We start from the raw sequence: 6021 nt of genomic DNA on the forward strand, positions 1-6021 counted from the left end.
ACACAGAAAAATTACATTTTACTCTTCTCTTTATGTAGAATGTCTTGGAATGCATTTTTTATCAGATATTTATTAAATATAACTTTCATTATAACAATCATTATCGACTCTAATACATGTTTTCAAATGCAAGCAAGTAAAAAATATTATTTATTTCAGCACTATGTGTTATACAATACAATTGGAAACATTCAATGCAAATTTAATATTCAAACACTCTAACCATGTAGTCTATATGTCACTTTTGCAAAAATAAATAAACAACACTAACATTACATGAAGGAATCTATTTAATATTACTTCATCACCCTCATGCAACTTCCATTGTGTCTTACAAACTGTGGTATGTTAAGTATTTGACCGTTTACGTCTACTTGTTCGTGTAAACCTATAAGTGAGTTTACACGTACGCGTAGCTATCATCGTGTTTTGTTTAACAAATTGCATGTGTACCGGTACGTGTAAAACGTCATTTCAGCAAGGCACTTTACAATCTGTTTGTATCAAATAAATCTATGACTTGTCATAAAAAAGATACATTGGATGTATGAAACAAATTCTCAACTTCATATGAAACACCGGCTGAAAAAGATCTATTCTGTAGTTTGAGATTAAAGGTGGACACGATTCGTAAAAGTTCGGAGAATCGCTATACCTGCAGATCCACATATAAAGGGCAGGACTTATTCTCTTTTCAGTGTAATCAGTCGACACAGGTGTAGACGGACGTATGCTATACATCACTTGGTAGCGACAAAAATATCGTAATACTCCGTATAATGCAGGAAAGTAAGATACCAAAGAAACTTACAATTATAGTTGTACAGGTCAGAGCAGTATACAAACAAACACTTTTACACGTAACTGCAATAAAATGTGAACAAAGGTAATGCAAGATAACCAACTCGAACACGGGTCGCTATTCCACGCAGCTACAGCTACATGTACACGTAGATCTATACGGTCATCTGCTTAACATCTCTAGTAATTGTAAAATTTTGTCTTTAATGTTCAGTAACATAAATACTTAGCTACCTTCTAACAGAACACGATGGCACATTGCATGCAAGAAGAAATTACCCTTCTAATGACCCCTATATCAATTATCATGTCATACAAATGAGAACTAAGTTGAAGGGCAATGTCTCTTAGTTTTTGCATTAATATTTGACCAATTGTACGTTTAAACTGTTATAGGAGGAAATTTCAGACACCTTGTTGAAATTCAGCTTTTTGTAAATTTTTTAATCGCTAAATGATCTTATTAGCGGTAATAAACCATCACTCGGTCACGTTTCGGATGTTGTTTTTCATCATAGTTGTTTAGCTTTAGTTTCTATACCAAAGTTTTTCAACCTTACTACGGTTAGATGTTACCGCTCGACAGGGAAGGCTTACTCATTTTCGACACTTGATTTTAGCTTTGGAATTTTCTGACATAGGATGCTTGTTTTGTGTCATGTTCCAAGTATTATCAAAATATCAAATTCAGAGTAACTGAATGTAGAGTCAAATGATTTTTATCATAGGAATTTGGTCATGGTCTAATATGTAGAATGTATAAATTTAATATCTATGAACATTTATAAACATTCAAAGAATAGTCAACGAAATACATGTAGATATCGTTGTATAAAACATGTTTTATCAACAAATTTTGTTGCCCACGAATACTGTTCCTCATCTCCAAATGTTTTAAACATTAGATTTCAACATGTAACTAATTATTCCTTGCATCATAAATTACATACATATTTTAGTTTAGTGAAATATGTAAATTAAACTACAAAAGAAATTAAAGATGATTCAATTTATGATGCAAGGAATAATTAGTTACATGTTGAAATCTAATGTTTAAAACATATGGAGATGAGGAACAATATTCGAGATAAAAAGTCCATAAACAATACAGAATAGTAGCAGAGCAAACATGGACCCCAAAAATCAGAGGTGGGATCGGGTGCTATAGAGGAGTGAACATCCCCTGCCAACCGGTCAGACCCGCTGTGTGCTCCTTGTCATTACCGGTAAATCCGTCGTCAAGTCAGTGTATAAATAATGGACTAATAATATGTATAAAAACCGTCAGTCAGCTCAATGATAAATTATGCTTAATTATGCATAAATTATTGAACATAGAAGGCACGAAATGATGACCTTAAAGAGACTGCTGGTATTTTTTCCCCATAAACTTGTTTTTTAATAATTTGCCTTGTTTTAGAAATTGTTCGTACGAAGAGAATGATATTGTGTATCGAATCAACTGAGATATGTAAACCATCTATACAGATGATGGAGGGATATTGCTGCATAAGTAAGGGAAGTTGACATGTCGACTAGCTGTGATGTCATGTGACGTAAAGGAGCTCGTCGGAGCTTACGGAGACGGCCGAGTGTCTTGTTAAAACTATAGACCTAGTTAGGCTAGTTCAAAATTTGACGAAAGACATTGTATAGTATTTTCTTGTTGTTTCTAATATTTCTGCAAACCGAAAGCCTTTTATTTTTTTTATTTATTCATTCGCCATCATCGCATGGAATCCTGTTAGCTTAGGAATTCTGGGAAGTTTTACACAAAAATTTGCCTGACGTACATGTATATACATGTACAGATTGCATTCCGAATTTTCTCTGCTCTTACACGTTAGTCTTTTGAGCTCGCCTCATATGCATTGCAACACTCGCTGCGCTTGCTTAATATGTTCTTTTTGTTTTAGGAAAATAGACCCCTTTTGTCCTGAGCGCAATCATATAACGCTTCCTATTCCTGAAATGGTTACAACAAATATTCTTCTTTATTTACCACATGAGTCGATCATGTGACACTTTGCAATTACAGCTTTAAATATACAAGCATTCTGTTTAAGCATCAAAAACACCCTTGTTTTTTCTGAAGACAGGATAAAAGAATCATTCAATATGGCAACAGTAATCAGGATAATAATGTTTCTTTCAATGGGGCACCTGTCCTTGGGTAGGTAAAATACGGTGATATTGTTACTTAATTTTCAAGCTACAAATTGAAAAGTTGATAGCAGTTGAAAATTCATCATGTCTATTATAAAGCTTTTTCTTAAATTACCACTTCATGTCAAAATCCCTAAAAACTAATACGAGGGTTGATCCAAAAGTAATCATTATGTCACAGTCTCCATATCTATTGTATTTGGTGTCATATTTTTAAATACAATATACCAAAATAAGCACATATATAAATATAATTAACATTGAAACTTTTGTCTAATAAAGTTAATATTGTTTTAAAGCAACTATTTTCACTTGATTAATAAAATTAAACAAATTTTAGAAAGAACAGGCTTACAAAATGTAATTACAATTTTATAGAACTGATTTTTTAACCGATTTTGAAATTGATATGTAGGTTGACGTCGTTATAGTGTGTTTTTGACGTTATGTTAAACTGCAGCTCTTAAGAAATGGATAATAATGTTATTGAAGAAAAAGTAATTAACATACGCTCTTGAAATTTAAAATATAAAAATTTAAGAATATCTCCAATATTTTTATCATGCTTTCATAGAAATCTCTTGTGTATATTTTGTAGAACATTTTTTTTTTTGCATTTTGAGATGCCCCCTCTGGTAACAAGACGGTAGAATTTTGTGTATCTTACATATAATGTACAATATAGTATTACTCATCATACATAATAGTTTTAACAAAAAGTCTATTGTAATATTTGTATAATTTGCTTTAAAGTGCTAAAAATTGGCTTTTTCCTATATATAATCCTATTGTAAATGTACATGTATTTTGAGACCTGTCCCTTAAGACTACCTGGACGGTAGATTTTTCCCAAACTTGGCATGTACGCTGAAGTTAATGTAAGTTATATATTGTATAAAAATGAAGAGTTTCGCTATTGTAGTTTTCACACAATAAAACCACAGACGGCCCCCTTAAATCAAATTAGTTTTATAGATGTTTAAAACATCGGGCATAGGGGGTGTCACCGTGTCACATCTAAACGTCATGTTTTAAAGAACATTTTTTTAGGATGAGAAAGACAAACATATTAAAAAACATTTCAAGCGTGTCTTATCACCCAGAAATTTTAAAATTACTTCTAAAATACAATTCAGACAAAGACAATGTTGTTACCCGTACCTGCTTTTTCAGCAGGAGCCAGTGACCAGTCGGTAGATCATGAAAGATATCTAATTTTTCTTGAGTGAGAGAGGTACATGAACCTAGTTTAGCAAAAATATTTGAGGTTTGGATAAAATTAAATTGTGTTAATTAGCCTTCAATCATAATATTGTTAATTAGCCATGAAATCAGTATTTTTTAACATCAAATATTCTGTGTATTTTATAACAGAAGGATATCTTTAATACGAATCTAATCTTACATAACTAAAACCGATAGGTAAGGACATCAGCTTTTATAAATATTTAATTAAAAATTTGAATTAAAAAAATAAATCATTTTGTAGCAATATATCTGAATGAAATGAAAAAAAATATATAGGGTGATTCATAAGAAATATTTTGAATATTTGTTTTACTTTGCTTGGATCTTGTGAAGTTCATTTTGTGTTACGGTTTAAGACATACTTAAGTAAAACTTAGACAGGGTCTGAAATTGTGCCTAAAATATACTTATGACACTATGTAAGTCAAAAACTTAGCAAGCTTTATGGTTCAAGCCCCTGGGATTCGTAACATAAAGCTTTCTAAGTTTTTGACTTAGATAGGGTCGTAAATACGTTTTAAACACAATCTTAGAACCTACCTTAGTACTACTTAAGTACTTCTTAAACCGTATCATAATGAAAGCAATTTTAGCTAAGTCTTAGCTAAGTCAAACTTTACATGTTCAAAGTATTTCTCATGAATCACCCTATTGTTTTCATTTTATTTATGTATTTTTGCTAAAAATAATTCAGTTAGGTATTTAATTAACCCAATATTACAGTTTCCTTATCTATCGGTTTCAGTTAAGTTAGATTAGAGTTTGTGTTAAAAGTATAATTTTCTTATAAATTACATGTATTCTGAATATTTGAAAACAAATACTGCAAGCACGGTCACAAAATGGCAAGAAGTGGTTCAATGTAGATACATTGCTATTGTTTATCACTCAATTGTGCGATGTTTTCAGTTTACCGTTTGCTGCTCTTTTGACAAATGGTCACTTGCATGTTGTGTTTTTCTAGCAGACATTTCAAGAGAATGAAAGGTTTATCTTCTTGAAATCGAAACTCTAAAAAGTACAAAACATTTTGAATTTTTTCCCATGTCAGCAAGCAAAGACAGACGTTTTAAGATATATTGGCTACTCATTTACAATTTGATCAAGGATGGGAGAAATGTTTTTCCCGATCTTTCAATAGGCCAAATTCTTTTTTTAAAGGGTATAATGGAAATAAGAACAATATCAAGTGAAAAATGAGTGATAACTGTGTTCTAAATTTGATTTTTCTTAAAGGAACGAATATATAATCTAAAAAAGAGAGAGAAAGACAAAGGGGAAATAAGAAAACAGGAAAGCTTGGTTAACAATAAACGGCGAAAAAGAGAAAATAATTTTTAAGAATTTTAAAAATAAAATTGAATGTTTTGATAGCTTAAAGTGCTTGAAATAACCAAGTAATGATATATTACAACACTTTTTGAAATCACATTTTTCTTTTGATCCATTCGAGTTGCTGTTGGAGTAATTTTTATGAAAAATGTATTCTTGAAAAATAAGATATTTCTTTCGTAAGAGAGGCATTTCAAGTTATGGGTAAAGAAAATGTTTTATTATAACTTTTGAGATAAAAAAAATAACTGTATTAATTTATTATACTAATGTTCTGTTAAATGATAAACACGGCTTTACAGGACTTTCCGAAGAAGGGATAATATTTAAATAGGTTTCTATTGATGCATTAGATGGCCATTTTATTCATGATAATTAATCAAATCAGTTTTCTTTCCCTTTTATAATGTATATTGCTCATTTAAAATAGTACAAAACCGTATTTAAATGCAGATATTCAATCAAAGCAGTTTT

The sequence above is a fragment of the Saccostrea cucullata genome, unplaced genomic scaffold, assembly GCF_032062105.1.
Source record: "Saccostrea cucullata isolate Sc308-1 unplaced genomic scaffold, CSIRO_AGI_Scuc_v1 ctg7938, whole genome shotgun sequence".
NCBI classification, from domain to species: domain Eukaryota; kingdom Metazoa; phylum Mollusca; class Bivalvia; order Ostreida; family Ostreidae; genus Saccostrea; species Saccostrea cuccullata.